The sequence below is a fragment of the Anolis carolinensis genome, chromosome 5 (genome assembly GCF_035594765.1).
Source record: "Anolis carolinensis isolate JA03-04 chromosome 5, rAnoCar3.1.pri, whole genome shotgun sequence".
Lineage (NCBI taxonomy): Eukaryota > Metazoa > Chordata > Lepidosauria > Squamata > Dactyloidae > Anolis > Anolis carolinensis.
This window is the reverse complement of record NC_085845.1, coordinates 132,903,437-132,930,218: the sequence shown is the minus strand read 5'-3', so window position 1 is coordinate 132,930,218 and position 26,782 is coordinate 132,903,437. Positions and strand designations below refer to the sequence as shown.

The window sequence follows — 26,782 nt, the reverse complement described above, 5'->3', positions numbered from 1 at the left end:
GCAAGATCTCATGTTTCATTGGCTGGAGACTCCCTATGCTATCTCTAAGATAGTAGTCAAAGTGCATAAATGCTAAGCATAAGCTAGCAGCTGATATGAAAACTGTTAACTTATTAAGCTCCTTTCTTGAGATAAAATTACTATTGAGTTTTTTCACAAATATACATGTAATACTTGCATGTGATGTTTTCCACAGAGGAGTGAAATTATCAGATTCACAAAAGCACCTAGTCTTCTGTTTTACTTTCAGATGATATAGCTATGTAGTTCTGTACTTCGGATGAATGCAGAGATTAAGTGAATTACAGAGCTAACCTTGATATATAGACCAGTCTTATGATCAATAAAAGTAATATTTTATGCACTCTTTTGGAATTAGCAACTTGTAGAGGTGAATTAAGAATTTAAACATATTTGAATAGAAGCACTTAACTTGATTTGGGAATAACAGAGCAAGTAGTAGTTAATGTGATACTTAACAGTACTTCTTGTCACATTTAACTTCTCTTTTTGCTGAGCAGCCCAAATGGTTGGGAAAACTATGTCCATATGGTTTACTTCACTGTCTGTAACTGACACGTCTGTGTCCACGTTGAGCAAGAGCAAGTAGACTGTCTGTATAATGTTGCCTGCTTAAGAAGTAAGCAGGTAGCCCCACCTTATACAGAAAAATATGGATTTTAGGGGAGGTTATTCTTTCTTTTGTTAATGGCTTAAATTTCACTGCCAGGATTTTGCAATGCTTTCTCTCCTAGCCCACATGGCCAAAGACGGGAGAGTCCTCTGCTTATATGGATATCTGTCTAGACCAGTGGTTCTCAATCTGTGGGTCCCCAGATGTTTTTGACCTTCAACTCCTAGAAATCCTAAGCGCTGGTAAACTGGCCGGGATTTCTGGGAGTTGGGAAACTACCTCTCCCCATTTTGGAATATTCTGCAATTTGGCCTAGATCTGTGTATTAGTCTCTTGTTTTTAACATTTTATGCTGTATGTTGATTTTAATGACTGTTTTATTGATGCTGATGTTTTTATTGTTGGGATATTTGTTTTATTGTTGTTATTATATTGTTGTATCGGGCAAGGCCCCATGTAAGCCGCCCCGAGTCCCTTCGGGGAGATGGGGCGGGGTATAAAAATAAAGTTATTGTTGTTGTTGTTGTTGTTGTTGTTGTTGTTGGCCAGAAACATCCAGGGAACCCAGGTTGAGAACCACTGGTCTAGACCATATTAACTAATAATAACAAAAACAACATTATGACAAAATATAAAGCTATGATTCTATCCCTGAATATGTTACCTGATGCTGTGGCTCCCATCAGCCATAGACACCATAGTCAAGAGTAAAGGAAGACAGAAGTTCATATTAAGGGTTACAAGTTGTCTACCCTAATGATGATGATGTTGGTGGTGGTGGTGGTGGTGATAATATAATTTTATTTCTTACCCGCCTCTCCTTGTGGCTCAAGGCAGGACTCAAGGCAGCTAAAAACACACCATCATAAAACATTATATATACACATATTAAAACATATTTCTATAAAATACGTATATTAAAATACACAGAAAAATATTAAAATATGATAAACAAAAGACATGAGTTTAAAATTCATAGTTAAAATTGATATAAATTGAGATTGTGGAAGCAGACCATGGGAGAAATGTGGAGATAATCTTTGCTAATGTTTCAAGTAATATATACTAGTTTATATATATAAAGCAGAAAATGATAAAAAGGTGTCCTTTTGGAAGGCATTGCAATTCTTTGGAGATGGCTGAAAGAGTGGGACAAGACAACCTGGTCGACTTTTCTGTTTGAGCAAGGATTTGAGGTCTCCCAGAAGCCTAATCCAAAACTCAAGCTACCATACTACATTGGCTTTCTACTGTATTTATTATTATTTCATTGTATCCTTTGCTTTTTTGTTCTTTTCTTGGGTGTTAAGGTTTCCTTGAACCCTTACACAGTGGAAATTGTTTCGTGCTTGGATTTGCACAGCAGAGGATTACTCATGATTTCCATATTAGGTATCCTATAACCTCCTAGCCCTCATCTTTTGTGACAAAGGGGGTATGGCGTAATCTACAACCACTATTTACATGACTTAGAAACTGTGTTTAACTGTGTTTAATATTCTTTTGCTCCACTAAAATAGCAGCACTGATGAATCAGACTCACATGTTTGTGAAACTTGCAGTGTCCTGAAATTGTTCACTAACCACAAGTCACATCTTTCTATTTTTATGAAGCCAAATAAAGGTGACAAGGAAAAACTCCAAGTGAATGATGGGAGGTTTGTTGTCTTACAGAGATGATTGATCGAGTCCTTCTGAGATTAAGCAACTTTATTTTGCAGTCTGCAATTCCAGTAAAAAAAACCCTTAAACTATATATCTGGAATAACATGTAAATAAGTTATGAGAATGAGCTACAATATAACTTTATGAGAGGAAAACATTGAAAAAAAAAGTTGCAATACTCAGACTGATATAAATGCATATCTATGCCATTCATGTAGCATAGGCGGATTTAACAAAATGAAAGATGTCAAAAATGGATAGACTGTTTTGAGACTATCTAGACATCACTTAGTGTTTGTGATTCTTTTCTGATAGTTGCAGCAAGAAATTTGCCTATATTTTCAGTATTTTATTAGTTAAAGCCTGTAATTAATAAACTAAAATCCCATACAGTTGCATGCCTTGAGTTTGAACGAATGGGAAATGCTTTGACATTCTTGTAAAAACTACAACACAGAAATATATGAGATGGCATTTTATTACACTACTTTCTCATGGACAAGATCCCAAGTTCCAGGATTGAAATATTGCATTGCCCTTCCATGGCTGTCAACAGCAGGAATTCAGCCTGTCTATGGGGAAAAACCTTCTGTATTCTGTGTATTTATTGCAGCCAGGTACTTTCCAGGGTGAAAATTAGACTTAAATTTCAAGCCAAGGTCTGTTGGCAAACGGACCCTTTTTCCTTCCACCAAAACTTTGGAAGTTTAATTCCAATAATCATTGGTTAATGTGAGCATTTTCTTCCTTATACCATTTAAAGGAATTGATATAATGTGTAGCTAATTGTTTTTTATGGACAAAATGTTCATATGTAAATCATCTGTAACAACTGAGTGCTTGAAAAAGAAAGAAGGGAAGAGAGAACAGGTGTAAACAGAAGAGACAGTATAATTGCAAGGATTGTTTTCATTTGTGCTAAGTAAAGGTGTTCCTATCTTTGCCAGCATTTTTCTCTACTGAATTTTCTGTTTCAGTGTCCTCAGTTACAAACCTGTACATGTTTTTAGGGGTATTTCTTGCCCTAGGGAAATTCTTGAGAGGAAATAGAAGGCATATCATTGTCTGTGAGATGGTGTGTCCTGTTGCAAAAATTGCTCTTGGAAAATTGGCCAATGGCCTAAATTCAATTACACTATATAACAGGATTTTTGTTCCTGGGTTATAAATTTATTTATTTATTTGCTGTATTTTTACCCCGCTGTATCTCGACTCCAAAGGGGATTCAGAGTGGCTTCCAGATTGGCAATAATTCAATGCCACAAAAAACATAGGTGACATTTCCTAATTAGTTCTATTATAAAAACATGAGAAAAGATTATTAAACTGCAAAAACTTTGTTGCAGTCTGCACTTTGAAAGGTTGAAATGGCATATTTTCATTAAGGAAAATTACACGTGTTTAGAGTTTGAACAAAATAATAGTACTACTCTCAGCCACAAAAATGAAATTTCTGGCGTATAGCAACTACTTTCAAAGTATTGCACAATTAAACAGGATATAATGCTTTCAAACCAGGAACAGAACTTTTTTTTAAATTTTGTTACATAGTGTTATTAGTGTATTGAAGCTTACATGCTTATTGATTCACCAGGTTCCCATTGATTCAATAGGTCTGCTGCAATTGTTTACCAACCTAAACAATTGAGTTTAGGTTGATACATTCTGAAAACTACATTCTTTATGTAGTGTCTCAGTGGGGTGGGAGCTGCAGCACTTAAGGTTGTCAAGCAGGTTTTTTTTTTCAAAGTGACTACATATCTTGAACATTATCTAAATTGTTTTTGCACAAGAAAATTGAAATAGTAATATACTAATCCATAATTGTATACTTTTATAACTCTGATGGACCGTAGGCCTATTTGCCTCATTGGTGTTCTGGTGCATGGCTAATTGTAACAGCAAAACAAATAGAAGATTAGATTAATTATTCAGTAGCACTAGATTTATTTTTCCCTCTAAGTCTGTTTAAGGTTCATAGATCTCTTTATGCAAACTAATTGATTCTAACAGTAGTATTGCCAAGTGAGTTTCCAATTTAAAACCTTTTCCCTCCTCCCTGGAGAATAATTTCTATTACTATAGACTTCAGCTGTCTTTTGTAGAATATAGTCCTTGGAGCTGTTTCAAGTTTTGCTGTACAATTATATGTTAGAACTAACATGTTAATCCCCACCTTCTTATGGGGGAAAAAGCATTGGGAGCCAATTACGGAAGACAACCTAGCTTGTTGGGGTGTGTAGTCTTCCCATACCTTCATATTCAGTTTTCATTTACATCTATTTTACTGGTTTGGAAGTTCACATTTAAGACGAAGCAATTCGAAAACATGCAAATGTGAGCAAATCAATAGGTATCACTCTGGCGGGAAGATAACAGCGCTCCATGCAGTCATGCCGGCCACATGACCCTGGAGGTATCTATCGACAACACTGGCTCCTCGGCTTAGAAATTGAGATGAGCACCAACCCCCAGAGTCGGACACAACTAGACTTGGTCAGAGGAAAGCCTTTACTTTTTACTGAGGCAAGTATATACGAGGGTTGAATGAAAAGTAATGCCTCCACCTTCATTACTTGGGTTTGGATGGGAATATTTTAATAAATCAAGCCCAGAAATAATCCTTAGGATGTGCTCTTTAACTACCACTATTCACTTTTCCACATAATCACCAGACAATTGGATACATTTCTGCCAACGATAAACAAGTTGTCTGAAGCTGTCATGGAAGAAGTCGACACTCTGTTTCCTCAACCAGCGTCTCACAGTACCCATCATGCATAGATCTTCTGATAGCCAAGCAAAGCAATAATGTTTCCCACACATTCTTGTGAAATGCTGATTATGCTTGAAATTTCTCTCTGGGTGATAAGACAATCGTCCTGAAACAATCTGTCAACCTTTTGCTTGTGAAAGTCGGTGATTCCTTGTGCTGTCGAAGGCTTTCATGGCCAGGATCACAGGGTTGTTGTATGTTTTCCGGGCTGTATGGCCATGTTCCAGAAGTATTCTCTCCTGACATTTCACCCACATCTATGGCAGGCATCCTCAGAGGTTGTGAGGAACCTCATAACCTCTGATGATGCCTGCCATAGATGTGGGCGAAATGTCAGGAGAGAATACTTCTGGAATATGGTCATACAGCCCAGAAAACATACAACAGCTCGGTGGTTGCTGTCACAGAACATCCAACTCTTTGTTTGTCACGCAAGTCAGTTGCTCCCACCTCAACATCTTTAAACTTAACTCGCTCAAAGCACACAGTACTCACATCAACACAATCACCATAAACATTTTGCATTCTCTGATGAATCTCCTTTGAGGTGACACCTTCTGCTGTCAAGAATTGAATGACTGCATGTTGCTTAAGTCGCATTGACTGACCATCTGCACTGGGTTCCATACTTTGTACTTTAACAACACAACTGTTCAATGCTAAGGCTTCCCGCCAAATGGAACTGTAAAGGAGAGTCTACTGAACAAGCCAGTACCTGCCGCATACCAGTACTGCCATCTGTTGAGGAGTTACGAAGGTGGAGGCATTACTTTTCATTCAACCCTCATAGAATATGTAGCAGGAAGACATTTACATGAGACAATGTATAGAATCAGATCTATGCAGTTCCTTCATGTGGTGTGGTTTTGAATGACATGGAGAAGTCCCCACTTACTTTGCTTTTCAGCAAGGAACAACAACAAAAAATCTTGGTAGCTACCTACAGTTTTAAGCTAAGATGTATTATAGTAATTTGTTCCACATAAGACCACAGGCAATGGAAAGAGAAGTCTTTAATATAATATTGCTGGCTGTGAAAAATATCTTCCTTCCTTCCTTTAAAATCCACTTCTGATGGTGGTTTATAGGAAGTAAATGCTCTATAGACAGAAGTGCATACAAGTACAAATATGCATGTACTTGTATATTGAACCTATAGGTTTGTGTGAGCCTAGAGAGCCTATAGAAATTGCTGAAAATGCAGTCCTTCAGTTCTAGGAACAATAAAAAAATGGTTAAACTGTGAAGCCGTACAAGCCATGCTGCTTGAAATATAACAAAGAGGCTACAAGTTTATCTTTATTGGTTGTAGTTTGAAGAAATAGCGAAGCTTCGTTATATTTAGGTCACCTAATACTTCGCTTTGTGAAATGTTCTTCTGGCCATTATCTGTGAAGGTTTCTCACACATCTGTTGTTTGCAGCTGCCCTTTCAGCGGGAAGAAAAGCCCAAGGGTAAAATATGCCTTTTTCCTCCTTTCGCTTGTATTCCTGATGATTTTGGAAGGGGGCCAAGAAAAAATCCTGAGGCACAGTCTGAAAGAGAAGCCAGCCCTCCCTCTCCCCAAGCACCTGCAAAAGCAACAGTAGCTGCTGCCGCTGCATTAACTGAACAGAAAAGGGAGCAAAAAGGAGAAGAATTGCTGGTATTGGGGCCATTGTTTATCTAAAAGTTTTCTTACAGGTGAGCAAGAGAGTTGGCGAAGGAAGCCTTCAAGCTTCAGTCCTAGCAGATTTCTAGGGATTTCTACACATGACCCTTGCTAGCAGTTCATTCTAGTGTCTGATTTGACAGCAGAGTTTGTGTTGAAGGCATAAGCTGCAAATCTAATAGGCTAATGTATGACTTTGACAGGTATTTCATCTGGGAAGTTACCAGATGATTTCATTATGGGGGGGAAGATACTGAAAAGGTCAGTAAAAGACTCTGTTTTCAAGCATGTTCATAACAAAACAGGACTGAAATGGCCAGAATATTATGTAGTGAGTTGAGTATTAGGATTTCATCACATTGATGAGGTTCCCCAGAGTGATTTGCGAGCCTCAGTGACGAATCAGCAGAGCAGTGAGGCAATCCTGGTGCCCTGTGCCCTGTCTCACCAGGAATGATGCTTCCCCATCACACGTGGGGAAGCGTCACCGCATGGTTTCTCCCCACGCTGGACCTGTGGTTCCTTATAGGTCACCCCAGTTCATCCATGGAGCCCTGCCAGAAGTTAACCTACATTGGGCTCTGTCAATCAGTTGTGCTGCAACTTCCTAAGATGCTTGCAGTCCATTGTGTGAAGAGGTCCTTAGACTTTCACTGTAGACACCAGAGTTTGAATCTGTGTTCAACCATGGAAGCACACTGGGTGAATTTAGGGAAGTTACACTCCCTTTGATTCAGAGGAAGGCAAAAGCAACCCACCTCTGGACAAATCTTGCCAAGGCAACGACATGATAGGTTCACCTTAAGGTAAAGGTTTCCCTTGATGTTAAGTCCAGTCTTGTCTGACTCTGGGGGTTGGTGCTCATCTCCATTTCTAAGCCAAAGAGCCGGCGTTGTCCGTAGACACCTCCAAGGTCATGCAGCCGGCATGACTGCATGGAGCGCCTTTACCTTCCCGCCGGAGCGGTACCTATTGATCTCACATTGGCATGTTTTCGAACTGCTAGGTTGGCAGGAGCTGGAGCTAACAACAGCCGCTCAACGCCACTCCCGGGGTTTGAACCTGGGACTTTTTGGTCTGCAAGTTCAGCAGCTCAGCACTTCAACGCACTTCACCACCGGGGCTCCATAGGTTCACCTTAGGGTTGCCATAAATTGGAAACAACCAGAAGGCACACAACAAAAAAGAATATATTTGTAGGAAATTAATACCAGACCAACCTTTTTTAAAAATTGTAACAAAGTCAATTGTACAAAGCTTGATTTCACAAAAGAATTTGACAAAGAAAGAGTAGAAGGAGAAAGGCTGGATTGAATTATATTCACGAATTCCAATGCATCAGGAGAGGTAGAAACAAAGACAATGGCTCTATGGCACACTACATGTATGAATACAAGAGTCCTTGCTATGACATGTAGAACAAAACATTGTAAAACAGAAGGAATCTTCTTCAAGAAGGTGTGAATCCAAGGGAACTGATGTTTGATAAGGAGAATTATTGCTTTCACATACCAATGCTATCATTTTACTGAGCTTATAAAAATAATGAGGCAAGGGTCACAATTTACATTTTGCATTCCATTCCACTCCCATAACTGTGTAAACATCCTTTATATGTTGAGGTATGGATATCACTCTGTACTGCATTTGAAGAAGTGGATTTATATTCATGAAAGCTCATTCTAAAATAAACAGTTAGTCTTAAAGGTGCTACTACATCCACCCCCACGGCCCCCACTACCCACCCCTATTTGGTAGTACCAATTTGAATCCATTGTTGAATAGCATCTCTGTGTCTTTGTGTGTGTGTGTGTCTATATCCCATTAACTAAATAAAAGAAGCACAAGCTTAATTATTCTTAGCCACCAGAAGAAAAGACTGAATGGTGACGATAGTATTATTCAAATGCCTGAAGAGCTGTCACATAGTAGATGGAAAAAACCTGCTCTTTACTACCCCAAAGGATTACATTAGATCTAATTGCTTGATTTGGTTTGAAATTCAAGGAAAATGTTCTGATGTTAATAAGAATAGTTAAACAAGAAAACCAATTCCCTGGACCTGTGGTATAGTTTGGGATTATCTTCAAGGAGAGGCTGGATAGTCATCTGTTGGAAATGCTTAAATTTGGATTTGTTATGTCAAGCAAGATTTCCATCTAATACTTGTAATTGCTGATGCACTCTGGACATAAGTTGTTGTTGTTTACCACTAAGTCTGGTCTTGGTTTGGTTTTCTGATACTAGAAAGCAACAACAAAGATGGCTTGGGAGCTGTGAAATAATTTTACCAAATGCATATTTGACTTTACCAGCTTTGGCCCTTAAGAGGAGAAAAGAGGTATCAGTAACTGGTGTTTTCCCATTTTTGTTTCTCTTGTGTGACAGTAAAGGGGCATGTTCAAATTAGTCCTTTTGGTCTTGCAAAGTCAATTAGTATCCAGAAAACTTTAACCTTGCTCTTCACCGAGAAAACTTTTACCTTCCTCCAGAATAGGCCTCGATATGATTGCAGGCAAAAATTTTCATAAGAGAGGTCTGATAGGATGTCTTTCAATAGCTTTGCATATTTCATCTAAGCTTCTTAAAGCACAGCTCTATCTTCAAAAAACGATGTCAAGAAATTGACCTCATGTGCTAATTAGATTCTGCTTGCCACCTTGGAAAGTTTGCAAATGCCTGTCTAAATATGGCCTAGATTCCCTGCTTCATTATATCATCATCCTATCAGTTACTGCGTTTTCTGTGGTACATAGACGAGGGAACAGAGTGTAACAATTACTAGCAATTTCCTTTGATCTTCTAATATAGCTACATTTTTGTGCATTTTGTACATGGATATCACGTTTCCAGGTCAGGTCTATTATAATTTTTATAGAGAACTCTCCACTTATCAGTTATCAGTGCAATGCACATCCAGATGCAGAGCAATATTTTAAAACCATAATGATCTTGCAGGGTTTTTTTCCCAATAACAAAGTATGAAAACTAAAATGCCCAAGTAGTGAGATTTACAAATATTTTAGCCACCCTGTTCATCCATCTGTGAATTTGTTTTCTATGGTCTCAATTACCACCACTAAACTGCAGTCTGAAAATATTCTGTAGTTCCTCTTTATCTGTGGGTTCGCTTTCTGTAGTTTCAACCTCCCTCAGTCTAAAAATATGTCTGATATGGGTTTGGGACTATTCATGGTTTCAGGTTTCCCTTTGGGGTGTCTTGAAGCATTTCCCCCACAGATTGGGGAAAGGGGCTACTGAAAATACTTTGGGATATGTTGTGGAAATCCGTAATTTCAGCACACCATTAGAATGCCTTTATAGAGATGGAAAGTACCTGAGAAGTAACTGTAGGTTAAATAAACAAACTAGAATCTTTTCTGGGAAACTTTTCTTTATTTCTGTTGATCACTGAGAATTTAAATTGCTTATTTGTTCCTGTTCATTTTATTCTAAAGTTAGGGAAGTTTAATTGCTTGTGTTCTATTGATTCCGCTTAATTCCACCTATACCAGTTCACACCAATTCTTGAACTCTTTTGGTCATATAACTCCCTACTCATTTTCCCTATATATATATAATATATAATACTGGTGTCCATGCCTTGAATCCTTCCCACTACATAGTTATAGCACTGTGATTCTACTTTATGTGCCATGACAACATTATGTGGTATCCTAGGATTTATAGTTTAGTGAAGTATACGTACATTTTTCAGCCAGACACTCTAATGTCGTACTAGATTTCATGATTCTATAGAAAGCAGTCATGATATTTAAAATGGAAGCGCTTATTTAGTGTGAAAGAACCCCTTTTATTGTCTGTGGCTTGTCTGTTATTATATCTAATTTGGAGCCCCTGGTGGTGCAGCGAGTTAAACTGCTGAGCCGCTGAATTTGAGAACCAAAAAGTCAGTGGTTCGAATCAAGGAAATGGGGTGAGCTCCCGCTGTTAGCTCTAGCTTCTGCCAACCTGCATGCAAATGTGAGTAGATTAATAGGTACCACTCCAGTGGGAAGGTAATGGTGCTCCATGCACTCATGCTGGCCACATGACCTTGGAGGTGTCTATGGACAACACTGTCACTTGGGCTTAGAAATGGAGATGAGCACCAACCCCCAGAGTCAGACACAACTAGACTTAATGTCAGGGAAAACGTTTACGTTTTTCACCTTGTGCAAATAAAGTTATTGGCCTAAATCTAGTTGTTGGTACTAATTAGAGTAGACCCACTAAAACAAGAGAACTCGATAATTCAACATTTATGTTAATCCTATTGGATTAATGAATATCTTAGTAATAACAATGGGCCTATATTTTCGATGTGATTGAGCTTGTATACACTTTCTGTGTGAACATGCAAAGATGAAGGTAAACTGCCCTGAGTACTACATTTGCCATGTCATGTATACATCTCTCATGTTCACAAATGCACATGAGCAAGAACCTATGACAAAAAGATACATCCAGTTCTTTTTGATCCCACAAAAAGTTTGGAATGATCTAGATGACTATGTGCTTTTTGTAAGAGCTAAACCTGTATTTCCAGCCCATGAACAAGATAATTCACATAAAACTGCTAATTATATTTCTCCAGGGATTAAATGCAGCAGATTCACTTTTAGGTAGAGAGTATATAAATGTGCACACACTTATCCCAAGGGAGGGAGATCCATGTTTTAGTCTGTCTTATATTTGACCCAAATCTTTCTGGATTTGTGGATCCTTTTAGTTCATTCATATTCTGTCCAACACCCACACATACTAGTGGGTCAGATGTTATTGTAGAGGTTGGAGAGCTTACAGGCTTGTGTCACAATACAGAGAGAGTTCTTTTCCTGAATCTTCAATACAATAACTGCAGACTCTGTAGCTTGCAAGTAAAGTGGTTCTGGCTGATTTTCTTTGGTCATAAACTGATGACTAATGTGTTCCTTGCTCACTGATAAACAGTAGGCAGAGAAGTATTTTCTGAGTGCACAGGGAGAAAAAATCTTGTGAACAAAAAGTGGAAAATTGGGAAGAAAAAAAAGAAATCGAGCCTGCAAAGAAGAAGAGTTCTTAGTGTTTCAGTGGAGCCAGTTTTGAAAACTATTTGTATTGTTTGTGGTTTGGTTAGCCATTAACATTCATTTCACAAAGAGCATCCTTGAAAGGGTGAGGAATGTCTGTGGCCACTGTGGATTTCCTCCATGCCTACAGGAAGAGTAAACTAGTTACGAGAATTTGATAGACTCTCCCAAGAGACTTAACCCTTTCTTTTCCAGTCATCATTCACTCCATATTGTTCTTAGAAAGGAAACCACACATCATACTGTTTTCAACCTTAAGAAGGAAGACTGCACCAAAGTGTAGTTTTCCTATCTTGGTAATGTAAACAGAAAGGGGAGGAGAGAAAAATTATTTAGCTTCCATATGAAAGGAGAATTATTTTCTTTTTCTTTCTTTCTTTTTTTTTTGAGGGAAGGTTTTTCCCCTGATTCACTATTCTTATTTCTTCCTTTTGGATTATTTCTATACCGGTAGGTAATAGGAAAGATCTGACACTATACAGTCAGCCCTCCTTATCTATGAATTCTACATTTATAAATTCAACTATCCATAGCTTGAAAGTATTTTTTTAAAATCCAAACAGTAAATGTTGATCTTGCCATTTCATGTGGCCCTCTTTTACTATGCCATTGTATATCATGAGTCTTGAACATCCATGGATTTTGGTATCTATAGGAGGTCCTGGAGTCAAACTGCAGCAGAAACCAAGGACCCATTATGTATTATTATATACATAAATGTATAGGAAGGATTGAGATGACATTCTGCTCTTTTCTCTTCTGCCTCCTGTGTAATACATGGTTGGGAAATGTATATGCCTTCAGTTATTCTACTGCACTGCCTATCATTCTGATTATGAGATAGGTTGGCAAAGGATGAAAGTTGTTGTTGTCCGGCCTTGTCTGAACATCACATATTTCATGTCCTTGCTTTAATCAAAGCTTCTGCTTTCAACAGTTTTAACATTTAGATAAAAACAAATGCTGATATGATTTTGCTAGTGGGGATTTCAGTCTCCCAGGTTCACCAAGCTGCTATAAATAGCAAAACTTCTATGTTTACTTTAGATCATTTTCTGTCTTCAAAAAAATGTGCAACATAAAATCACAGCTGTCTATCTTCTTTATCTAAGGTGCCACTTCAGCACACTCCACCATCATCCACTTTCTCCCATCCCTGAGGTAGTTCTTGATTTGACTGTCATAGACTGTCATTTTGCCCATTATGTGTACTTTATCTCCTTTTCACTGTGTTTCTCAGTATAAGAACAAGCTTCTTCTCCTCTCGGCATCCTGTGCCCTTAATTGTCCCTTCCCACCCTCCCTTGTTACAGAGTACTATCATGAATTGCCTAATGCAGAAGGACGGTGGGACAAAATGCACAAATGCTTCCCTTGATAGCGTGTAATAGCACAATTTGGGTTTCTGCATCACTGTCAGGACCCAGGCTGCAGAGCACCAATAACCATGCGCAGAGACCAGAATCTATCTAATATCTTTATTAAAGGAATATACAAAGTCAATAAAAACAAGTGAAGAATAAAGTTCAGAAATAGACCTTTCAGGAAAGGTCAAAAATAGTCCAGAAAAACAATGTCCAATATGTGATATTAGAGTCCAAAGTTGTAATCCCAAAACCGAAACACACACTTTGCCAAGCAAAGTGTGGGGAAATGACAGGGTCCTTAAGTCCAATGGAGCTTGACAACAAGGCTGGAAGCAAACTAGATTCTTGGCAAACAAGGCTTGATACGTGGCTACAAAAGACAAGAAGCAAGAACAGGGTCCGTGGCGCGGTCCGTGGAACAAGGAAAGCTTGATGCTAGAACAAGGTCCGTGAAACAAGGCTTGGAACTTGGTCCTGGAGGCAAGGGTCTGGAGTAGCGTAGTCCACACACGATCTCACTCCACAAGGTGACGAATTGACTCCGCAAGGATTTCTTTGCGGGCAAACACCTATATAGGATCTTGTTTTCCCGCCAAGGAACACTTTCCCTGGGGAACAAGAAACGAAACCCATACTGTGTGTCCAGATGCATGACTCCTTAAAGTTTCCCAAGGGAAACAGACTTAATCAGCTAATTGTCTGGCAGCTATCCTGGCGCTCCTGCGAGTCGCCTCCCGAGCGCTTCTATCTTGATTATAATAATCCCGGCGAGAAAATGGGGGAGATTTCTGCTCAAGGCTTGTTTGGCTGACTTCCTGTGGACAAACATCTCGCAGGTGCAAGGGCTCCAATTCTGGCTGAAACGGTTGGAAACCCCAGTTTTCCTCTTCATCAGCCACAATAGTACTAGGAACGGGACTACATGGCCCATGAGTCATCACAATCACATCTTTTAAAAATAGCTTTTAAAAAACATATATCTTTTGATTCCCTAATTCCAGTACTGATCTGTGTTCTGATAAATCATACTGAGTAAATAGCCTGAAAAGCAATATAAAGAAATTACAACATATAAAATCATAGAGGTGGAAGAGACCACAAAGGCCATCCAGTCCGACCCCCTACCATGTATGAATCATCATCATCATCATCATCATCATCATCATCATCATCATCATCATCATCATCTTTATTTATAACCCACCCTCTCTCCTCGAAGAGACCCGGGAAAGTTGTGAATACACAATCAAAGCACTCCCAATAGATGACCATCCAACTTCCCAAATAGGGAGACTCCACCACACTCATATATAGGGCATACAGTAGAGTCTCACTTATCCAACATAAATGGGCCGACAGAACATTGGATAAGCGAATATGTTGGATAATAAGGAGAAATCAAGAAAAAGCCTATTAAACATCAAAATAGGTTATGATTTTACAAATTAAGCACCAAAACATCATGTTATACAACAAATTTGACAGAAAAAGTAGTTCATTACACATTAATGCTATGTAGTAATTACTGTGTTTATGAATTTAGCACCAAAATATCACAATACATTGAAAACATTGACTACAAAAATGCGTTGGATAATCCAGAATGTTGGATAAGTGAGTGTTGGATAAGTGAGACTCTACTGTATATTGCACATTGAACATCTCTTGCCATCAGGACGTTCTTCCTAATATTTATGTGGGGCCTCTTTTCCTGTACTTTAGTCCCCTACTCCTTCTTTTAGTCTCAGGAGCAGCAGAAAACAATCTAGTTCCCTTTCAAATGTTTTAACATGGCTATCATGTCACCTCTTAACCTTCTCTTCTCTAGACCAGACATCATATTCAATTGATTGTAAGACACCATTGATTCTAAGATGCACCCCCTTTTTTGATCCTCAACTTTGAAGAAACTTTTTTTGAATCTTCACCCCAACATTACTCATTTTTCTCACTGTGCAGCTGTCCTGGCCAGCCCCCACAAAAGCCTCCCCAACCCCCTACCCAATGCTGCTAACCTGCTGCCTTTTGTGCCACCATTGCTGAGAACTGACACTGTTCCTCATGTTGCTGTTCCTTGTCTCACTGCTAAGAAGGAGAGTTTGAAATTGATTATTTATCTCCAAACTCAGACATTGATCCCTGATCCTTCTATTTCTGTGTGTCGCATTCCCCCAAATGCCTACCTTCTGTATTTGAGAACTTCTCTTTGGAGACATTTGCTGTAAGTTCCTCGCCTGCGATAGTCTGCTCTGCTCTGTCCAAGAAAACCTAATGCACCCTAATATGCTGGAGAGTAAATACACAGACCTCAAGTTGCTGAACTTTTTCTTCTAACAGGCCACTGACTTGCACCTACTGCAGTTATGGCTACTCGCACCCTCCATCAAGATCACAAACATAACATATCTGTTGAAGGTGCCTGTAACAGCTCTCACACCATCCGTATTTAATAGTATTAAGTAGGCACTGAAACAGAACTCAAAACTTCTGTATTAAATGCCCTTGCAAAATGTCTGTTTGCCTTACCTGTTAGTGGAGCTCTTTTTTGTGGCATACACCACTGGCCCTTAGAGACGGAACTCAAAATACTGACTTGGCAGTTCTATAGAGCTTACTTACTTTATTTAGGCGATCCCTTGTAGTTCGAGAATGATGATCCTCCAGGGATAGTGTCTTGGTATGCATAGGTGACTGTGGAGACCTATTCTTGACCTGCATGTTCTTCCGCAGTGAAGACATCGATTTCTAGATGGAAGGCGGCCCCGGGTTGGCTTGACGTGCCTTCCTTAGGGCATGTTTCTCCCTTACACCCTCCATTCTTGTCTCTTCAAATTCTGCAGAACTGTTGGTAACAGCTGACCTCCAGTTAGAGCACTCAAGGGCCAGGGCTTCCCAGTTCTCCGTGTCTATGCCACAGTTTTTAATGTTGGCTTTGAGTCCATCTTTAAATCTCTTTTCCTGTCCACCAACATTACGTTTCCTGTTCTTGAGTTGGGAGTATAGTAACTACGTTAGGAGGCGGTGATCAGGCATTTGGACAACGTGGCCAGTCCAGCAGAGTTGATGGTGTAGGAGCATCGCTTCAATGCTGGTGGTTTTTTCTTCTTTCAACACATTGACATTTGTCCGCCTGTCTTCCCAAGAGATTTGCAGGATTTTTCGGAGGCAACACTGATGGAATCTTTCCAGGATTTGAGTGTAACGTCTGTAGATACTCCATGTTTCACAGGCATGTAGTAGGGTTGGGGGAACAATAGCTTTATAAACAAGCACCTTGATATCCCTATGGATGTCTTCCACGTATAGAGCTAGTGACTGCAAGCTCTACTTCTACCCAGTAGAAGCCCTGGCCCCTAGATCATATGCTGAAGGGAGATCACATTGACTAAAAATGAACACCCCCCCCCCCCACCCAACAAGGCATAAAACCAGCCAAAGAGTCAAGGATAACCCACAAAACATAGTTCAGCTTCTGTTCTTTCCTCATAGACTGAGATAGCAGTTTTAAACAACCAGTGGCAGCTAGTTCAGTCTCCAAGCAAGTCAATAACTCAGCCCAAGCCCCCTTAGGCCAAGTGCTCAAGGAAAGCTTACAGCCAAAAACAAACACAGCCCCCACAAGCCTTTAAAAATACAGTCAAGGATGACCCCCCCCAAAAAAAAAACATACCGTGTTTCCCCGAAAATAAGACAGTGTCTTATATTAATTTTTGCTCCAAAAGATGTTCTAGGTCTTATTTTCAGGGGATGTCTTATTTTTCCATGAAGAAGAATTCACATTTATTAACAAAAAAATGAACATTTTTATATACTGTACAGTAGTTGCCATCATAAACCAGCATAACCAGAAAACTGTGAATCCTATCAATAATTTCGTGTTACTACCAATATTTCCATGTACAACACTTTATGGTACGTAAATTTACCGATCCTGCATGCTCTGGTGTTGTGTTTGGTGGGCATGCTTCCAAACAAAACCTTTGCTAGGTCTTACTTTCGGGGGAGGCCTTATATTTAGCAATTCAGCAAAACCTCTACTAGGTCTTATTTTCTGGGGATGTCTTATTTTAGGGGAAACAGGGTAGCTCACTCTCTGCGCTCTCCTCAAAGACTGAGAAGAAAATCATTTTACAGTTTGCTTTATGATCAAGAGGCCATACAGTTTTCTATACTTAATGTGCTTTATTCTGTGTGAGTTTTGGATTCAATAGGATTAAAACAAAGAGATGCATGCAGTGGGTCTGTAAAATGTAGAAGCCTATCTTGTATTCAGAAAAACTGATGTAGAAATCGAAAGGGTGGAAAGGGTACGGACATGCTGCTGTATTCAGCCTTGAAGAATTCAACCTAAAACTCCCAAATGACCAAATGGAGCTATAGCAGTAATAGTAGCCTGCAGTGCAGCTATTGCTAGCAGAAAACCCCCTGCAATTCACCAACATCGTAATTTGATATATAGAATGACCTTTTCAAAACAGAGCCAACATTTCTTCAGAAATTGAGTACCTTTTCTGGTGTAACTAAATCAATTGGATTAAACTAGTTAGGGGGAGGAAAAGTTATGACTACCCAAGATGATGTACTAGAATTTCCATCAGACCATGCCAGTTTAGCCATTTGAATTGTGACTTGTTCCAATCCCTGGAGTGTTGTACAATTTGACCCTGGACTAAGGAAACATGTTAATTTAATCCTCTCAGTTCCTTAATTGATACTGTTCCATTATACGGGTGAAGGCTACTAGGGGGTACTAGAGAGAGAAGGATAGTCAATTTTATAGGGGTGGAGGGTGGGTTGAAGGAGGAAAACGTATTTCCCCTTGTTGTCCTGTTATCCCCCCCCCATGGTCCCCGTTGTGGAAACAACCTTCATTTATGATATGGGAAGGGGAAATAACCAGAAAAAAACCCAAAGGAAATGGTTTTCCTCCCCCAACTCCCCCCTCCAAATTGACTATCTTTCTCTTCTCTAGCACCCCCTGGTGGCCTCCACCCGGAAAATGGAACAGTGCCCCCGGTGGCGCAGAAGGTCAAGCCACTGAGCTGCTGAACTTGCTGACCAAAAGGTCTGCAGTTCAAATCCGGGGAGCGGGGTGAGCTCCACTGTTAGCCCCAGCTTCTGCTGAACTAGCAGTTCAAAACATGCAAATGTGAGTAGATCAATAGGTATTGCTCCGATGGGCTGGTAATGCCACTCCATGCAGTCATGCCGGCCACATGACCTTGGAGATGTCTACAGACAATGCCGGCCCTTCAGCTTAGAAATGGAGATGAGCACCAACCCCTGAAGTCGGGCACGACTAGACTTAATGCCAAGGGAAAACCTTTACCTTACCTCTTAATTTTATCTTTGCTGCATATTGATAGTAGTAATATTAAGAATTTAATGTTCCAGAGGTTTTTCCACAAACTGCTGTATGGTAAACTGATATGCTTAATAATTGGCAGGTACCTTAAAAAGGTAATTGGCTGGTGGAAATCATTGCTATCAAAAGCGTCCCCTTGCAAGAGAATGTACTTGTATCAAGCATTGCCTGTACATTTTGTTATGAAAATGGCAAATGCAGTTTTCAAGGCTCTTTAGCTTTGCTAAATACTTTGGGGGATTGAAACATTGTACAGAATAGTCCATAAAACTGTATACATCTGCTCAGCTCAGTATTTTAAAATCTGTTATTGTTTAGCTTTCAGTATAATATCTAAAAATGGAAAGATCCACTTTTACCTTTTAGAAATGGGGATTCTGTTTCAATTCCCAGCTCCAGTGGATTTACATTTTGGTGAGCAGAGAATTTTTAGTGACTACTGTGCCAATGATAACCCTTCACCCAACATAAGATAAATGTAAACGTAATAAAGTGAAGACTGGTAAATTTTGTAGTACAAGCCCCCAGACACTATCCATAATCTGAAAATAATGATGATAGCACAGTTTGGTACATATTCTGCCCTGGAGATAGTAGTTAATGATATTAGGGTTATTTTTTTTAACGCTGCAAATAGAAAATATTTTGGGAGTCTGAAAACACCCAGTCAATACAAATCAAGATTCCTGCTGATGTCTGAGCCCATAAATTCCCACATCAAGTATTGGTATATTTTTTATAATACTTAATATAAACCTGTTCACCTTTTGATTTAAGGCACTTACTTATTATGAAACCCTACTGGGATATTTGACAAAAGATATTTTCAGCTGTTCCTTTCATTACTCATGTTTGACTTTTTATTTATCTGTACAGAGGTAGAATACTGGGATGGGAGGATGAAGAACAAAATAAGATAAAGATTAAACTATGATGCAATGTTGTTTTTATCAAGTTTAAAGAAGGAGTAGAAGGATGTTCAATTTTTGCTTGATTCAAAATAACTGCATATTTTTCTGTTGTTTATATGGATTTTTCTTAAGTGTGAACATAGACCTCCGTGCATTTTTCCGGACACATACAAAACTGTATTTACATGCTGCTATGAAACAAAATTCCAAACACAGAGATTAAATGCAAGATGTGCAGAAAGTGACCCACAGACTAAAGCAGGCATGGGCAAACTTGGGCCCTCCAGGTGTTTTGAACTTCACCTTAAAGCAGCTGAGGGGGAAAAGGAAAGGGCCTGAGGCTGTTAGAATGGTGGGAGTTGAAGTCTAAAACACCAAGTTTGCCCAGGCCTGGACTAGAGCCATCTCATAAATTAGAAAGTTGGAAGAAACCACAAAGGTGATACAATTCAAACCCTTTATGCAGGAATATGCAATAATAGCACTCCTGATAGATGTCTATCCAGCCTCTTTTTTAAAATGTGAGACTCATTGCACTAGGTTTCAGTGATGCCTATTATATCATATTGTTTTACTGTGTTAAGAGTCCAGGTTCAGCTTGTTTATTTCCCATGCTCTGTGGTAAATGTGCAGCCAGTGGAAACTGGGAACTCATATATCAGTGAACTGGATCCACTATATCTATATATATAAAAGGGTAATGAAATTTCGGCCTAGGACAAAACAACAAAACTGCACATCCCAGAAACACTAAACTTGGCAGCACAACCCCTCATCCATGCCTCTACGTTCATACAACAAAAAGAAAAGAAAAATAGTCCTAATTAGAGGGAGAGGAATAATTGTTTTTATTCCAATTGCTGCCAGTTAGAAGGCTAAGCTCCGCCCACTTGGTCTCCTAGCAACCCACTCAGCCCAGGGGACAGGCAGAGTTAGGCCTCACTTAGGCCTCTTCCACACTGCCTATAAGACACAGATTATTTTAACTGGATTATATGGCAGTGTAGACTCAAGGCTCTTCCACGCAGCTATATAATCCATTTATAATGGACTTAATGTCAGGGGAAAAGCTTTACCCTTTACCTTAACTACTACCAATTCCTCAATACTTTATTTCCCATACCACCATACTTTGCCACAACAGCGTGTGACCGGGCACAGCTAGTGTTTTATATGGAACTTGTAAGCAGCTAAGCAGCGTCTGACATCTAACAAATGAGTCTCCATTGAGTACAGACATTGAATGGAATGACCATGAATACTGGCATTTGCAGATGAAAATTTTGTGAGTTTTTTTTCTGTGAGGGACAGATATGCAAAAGATATGGTGGTAAAGTAAAATCTGCCAATACTAGGGACTGTGGAACTGGTATATCAAACCTTTAATTCCAACTTCTCTATTTTTCTACTGTCCAGCTCCAAATCTGACCCTGACTCTTGACTTTTCATAAAAGGAAAATTTACATTATTAATAAAAACAATAACGATAATAATAATACTGTAATAATAATAATAATAATAATAATAATAATAATAATAATAATAATAATAATAATAATAATAATTGTACTGTATTAAATTGGTAGCACAATACATTTCGTCCACCATCACATAGATAATCAAGCTACTTAGATTGATGCAACATAACATTTGATTGACATTTCTGAACAAGAAAACTTCCCTAAATTCCTATTAAAATAATTACACATCAAACTAGTAATTTAATATTATGATATCCTTTAAAAAAAAGTTCAAAGCTAAAGGCACCCTGATCTACCTCATAGGATTGTTATTATGTGGATAAGGAAGAGTTCTGAATGTCTCCTTAACCTTACTGGAAGAAAGGCAATATGAAGAAATTAAAAATAGTCAAGGTTTAATTAACTATTATTTATGAAGCTATCGAGTGAGTAGTGGAGCTGCATGCTTCCTCTCCCATCTCTTCCATTTTCCACCTTTTTGTTGAGCTAGAATTCTGTGCTACATACGAACTAACTCTGATTTAATATCATTAAAGAAACCAGGAAACAAGTCTGGTATTCAGAAGCTGTCAAACCCATCTTGTGTGTGTTTGTCTGAGTGTGTTAGTTGAAGGAAAAGTTTCACTTTTCATTAGAGGACAGGATATATCTATTTCTACTGTCTGGAGTATGCACGCAGCCTGAAATCACCGTAGGCCTATTTCCCGGCTGTCTTTGTTCTGATTTTCCCTGGGATTGTTCAGAAATCACAGGCACGTCATATGTATTTATATGAGTTGATCAATTGGCAGTAAAAACCTGCAGGCAATATAACTCTCAGGATGCATATCAATTTTGTTTTGAACTTAATTTTATCCACTCTCAATTTCTCTTCACTTGCAGTGTGCTTTAAAAAATAAGGGGAATCTGTAGAATATTTGACGGAATTGCCTTCTTACATGTCCTCTCCCAAACTGAAAGGAAGTGGAATGTAGTCATCTGAGACTGAAGTATAATCACAACAGAAGCCTCGCTGAAAGTCACAGGAGAAACAAACTGCAGAGTTGAATAAAGGAGCTTTGTGTTCACCTTTCAAATTTCCCAGAAAGTCAGATATAGTTCTGGTAGAATGCGGTGGCTTCCATGCCACTTGTCCTGTGCAAGTAAGCAGGATAGTTCCCCTAACATAGGATGATCTGGGCACTTAGCTATGAAATGTTAAGGTTTTGTCCATATTTTTCTCCCTTGGTTGAGCTGCAAACATTTGTTACATATATTCATAAGGTCTTTCTCTTCCAAGAGTTTAGGCTATGGGACCTTTTTCCAAATTCAGAAAATGTGTCTAAAAAGACATTTTGTCTTGTTATTTTTTTAGGAGTCAACTCTACGCATTCATTGGGGCACAGGGACACCCATGAAAATGAAATAAAACATAATAAAGAAATTGCTATTTTACCTGAGACAACACTAGGAATTTTTAGGCCTTCCAGATGACTCTGTGGTCAACTTCCATTGAAAGCTGATCATGGAATTGCATTGAGGGAGCTAGAGAATCCTAGAGAGGTGTTTTCTATAGAAATCTCTAGGTCCTTCAGCATGACTGGAGGCAGACCTAGACTCTAGGTCAGTGGTTCTCAACCAGGGGTCCCCAAATCTTTTTGGCCTACAACTCCCAGAAATCCCAGCCAGTTTACCATATGTTAGGATTTTTGGGAGTTGAAGGCCAAAAACATCTTGGGACCCCAGGTTGAGAAATATTGCTCTAGGTCCTAGAGATTCCTAGAGACAACATTTTGAGTCAAATCTGTGAATAATCAAATTTGCAAAAGTGCAGATGTGGAGGGATGACTGTACTTGTTTTTTATATTTAGCTAATTGCAATGCTGCTTTGCTACCCATATGAACATACTCATGGACATAGAGTTTGTAAACCAGTCATTTCTAAAGATCAAGAGCAGTGGTTCTCAACCTGTGGGTCCCCAGAACATAACTGCAGCTTAACAGTGTGAATTGACTTCAAAGCAGATTGGTTACACTTTTCATGGCTGTATCATCAACCTTTCTTCCAAAATGACCTTGTACACTAAACAATATAGCCCAGTCTGTATATATCGCCTTCTTTCATTTTTATTGAAGTGTAAAAGCAGCTTCCTGTTCAGCTTTGAAATCACTTGTTAAGCTTACCCCAGTAGAAATATATTTTGGTGAAACAATTTGTGGCTTACTGTCCATAGGCTTAATTTTCTTTCTGCCAGAATAAAACACCCTTGTCAGTATCATGTGGTTAGACAGTAAATTTCCAAAAGAAAAGTAAGTCCTGAAACATTACTCAAGATTTAATCCTCCAGTTTCTAAACTTTTTAGACTTACTGGACTGCATGTAGCTTAAAAATTCATTGCTATGTCATCTATGTTCTTCATCAGTTGCCCTCCAGGCATCTATAATGTAAGGACTATGGCATTGTGTGAAACACTATCTCGGGGATATTTATGTATATCTAAGATCAGGCAGTCCACTTTGGTTGAAAGCTCACGTTCTGAAAGGTTAGAGCTAAGTTTCCAGCCTGTGCTCAGCTGCTGTGTCCCAAAATCATTACTGCATTTTGACTGCCTACAGACAAAAGATAGTCCTGTAATAACATGACTGTGAACATTTCCTGTACTGTCACACTTTATTTAGCTGGCTGAAGACCCAAATGAGCATTCAGCATTCCTCTTGTTGATTCTTTTGAAACATAGAGCAACTGTGGACAGGAAAAAACCCTGAAATCCTTAGAGGTTTTTAAATGACTGGGCTGATTTTGGCTGCCAGGTTTTAGGGTTGGAAATACATATAGAGCAAAGAGTGAAACCAATAGAGCAGCAGTTCCCAAACTGTTTTGGTCACAGAAAACACCCTCCTCGCCTGTCCGTGGAAACCTAATACCATCCCTGATTTTCCATGAGAACCCTAACTCTGCCCTAAGTACAGTGAACCCACCAAGTTTTCCCTTCTTTCAGCTACTTCTATTCCTTGGGTGTTTCTTATATTGCCAGTTTAGAAATTCAGAGATTCAAATGTTTTTAAAGCAATGGTACATTGCATTTCAATAAAATCTTCATACTTTGGCACAAACTTTTAAAAATGTTTTAAAGGGTTTTTTTTCTTTTTTACGGAAACCCTAGAGTTTTGTAGAACACAGTTTGGGAACCACTGCTATAGAGTATAACACAGAAAGTACAAAATATAATGCAGAATGCTATATGTAGGGTGTGTGTGTGTTTTACTGGAAAAGGGAAACAGGCTAATCCTGAGCAGAATGCCTACTCAAATGTGAACAAAAAGATGAAATTGCTTGTATTTCTATCAATATTGAGGTATAAGTAGATTTGAATTCTAAGAAACCTCCTAGCCAAATATTCAAACTGTACCTGGAGTAACATTATATTTAAGATCTCTGTTTTGATTGGATGGCATAAATGATGTACCATCAACACCTTTGTTTTGATTCAATCAGATAGAAGAAATGATAAGCTGGACCAAATCTAGGGACAGAATAAGAGAAGTCAAAACAAATCTGCTTTTGCAGGTGCAATGCATAAAAAAAGATTGAAACATAACTTGCAAGTCAGGCTGTTTCCAAAAAAACTGATAAAAATGCCCTTGTACGGTAGAAGATGCTACAGTGAAAAGAATTAGGCTATGATTAAAATAGATATTTTGCTGTTATGATTATAATGGACTGTTAATGTGTATGTAATGGACACTGTTAGATTTAACAGTGCCCACTGATGTTAACCCCTGGGATGCTGATTAAAAATGGATAGTTTCTCAACAGAAGAAATGGTATTTTGTATATATAGCAAGGTTATATTTTAATGAACATATAGCTAGGGCATATTTTAAAAGATAAAGGATTATTTATTGCACCCCAGCAAAGCTCCACCTTGCTCTCAACACACCCCACTGAGACAGACTTGGTATAAACAGTTTATTGATAAAAGGGTAGCAAAAAGTAAGGCAAAAATGCAGTAAGAAAATGCAGTAATCAAGATAGGATCCAATGAACCAGGAAATGGCAAATAAATCGTTAGATGACAAGGCTTAAAACAGGAACATGATCTTCAAGGCAGAATCCAAAGTACATGAAACAAACAGGAACATGAAGGCAAGAATACTTTCCCAAAATATATAGGCAAAACTTGAAATAGGACTTGTGGCTTGAAACAGGAACAAAACAGATCTTGCTCTGAAAGCAAAGTTATTTGATCTGAAATGTGTTCCCCACATTTTCCCGTATTTACCCATTCTTACAAGACATGAAGGCATTCCTTTTACCTTGGGTTCCCAGCCTTTTGGCAGCAATCCTTAGCAAACGTCTAGGGAGTTCTCAGAAGCAACCTTGTCTCTCTGCCTAATTGGACTTCCTCATTATCACTTTCTGAACCACCTGGCTGTTGTTGAGTTTCCCTGCCCTCCTCCCGTTCCGAAAGCCGTGAACGTGTGAAATCTGACTTGCCACATCCAGTAAAGTAATGAATGGATGATGCTTCACATGCAATGTTGCGTAATGTAGTAGTGAAAGCAAAGTGTCCAGACATTTGTCATGACATGTTTCTCCCTAAGGAGACTGTATATTTTTTTTGTATATCTATCATTTATTATATGAAATCTATTATCTATGATTTTATATAATGAATGGCCTAAAAGATTATCTATAAAGAACCTGGTCACATTCCCAGCTAAATATCATGATGTTCTGATATCTATGTAGGTATGATTAAATTGAGTGTTGGTGGCAACTCTGTCAGTACGGGTTTAACACCTTCAGAGGTTGGTCAACTAAGTTTCCAGAAAATTATAAAAGGATCCAGACAGACTCCAGATTATTTGACAAAAGGCAAAGGACTCTATCTCTTAATCTAAAGAGTAGAGAAACCATGCCTGTTTCAGTGGTTTTAACCAACTTTGGTGCTCTCCTGATGTTTTGGGGACCATCCAGACAGACCTTTAAACTGAGACCTGTCTTGGCTTTACCAGAGGCATCCAAACGATGCCTCCGGCAAAACCGAATTAATTTGCAACAAAGCAGAGTTTCCCTTCTTTGTTCCAAATTAATTAGATACCTTGTAGACACCCTACCAAAACCACAAAATAACCCCTCAAAAGCATTTGAAACTTACTGGATGCCATTATCTTCCTCCTCTCACTCTCCTTGCACTAGGAAATGACATGGCAGGAGACTTGGGGGGGAATAATGGAACCCAGTAAGTTTTAAAAGCTTTTAAGGGGTCATTTTGGGGGCTTCGGGGTGGCTGCATGACATCTCGGTAGTTACTGGGATGGCATGTAGACATACACACACACACACATACACACCCCAGGAAAGCCCAGGTTTTTGGGGTGGGGATGGGGACTTAAACCTACTTCAGCACATGTTTTAAGTCTAGTGCAGAAGCACCTTTGGACAGCAGATGCCAGAATCATCCATTACTGACCACTGATGGATGTTGGATTTAAGAAACTCAGGATGAAGGATAGAAAAATGGCAATTAAAAGCTACCACAAAATTTACAAAATAGTTCTCCCTTTATTGTGCTAAGCGAAATGCACAAAATACCTCATGCAAGTTTTTGAAGCTTTGCAAAAAAAGAATCACTGTTAATGGAATTTGGATTTTGTTGGACCTTGTTGCACGGACAACACTGCTACTTCTGAAAATATTTCTTACTTAGAAGTTACATATTTCATATCAAACAACATAAGCTGGTTGTGTAGGGGGAAGGAGAAAAGACTGTTTCCTTCACGGCTGAAATTGTGATTCTAAAATGCGTTATAAGATAGACCTGTCATTCAAGATGCAGCCTGTTTCACCTCAGGGGAGTTCAACTGTGCCTGATG

At 38.9% G+C, this 26,782-nt stretch overlaps 1 protein-coding gene across 1 annotated transcript in view; it reads left to right on the top strand.

The window, feature by feature from the left end:
* plxnb2 (plexin B2) overlaps positions 1 to 26,782 on the top strand; it is a 398,065-nt gene that overhangs the window by 173,739 nt on the left and 197,544 nt on the right. The window lies entirely within an intron of this gene.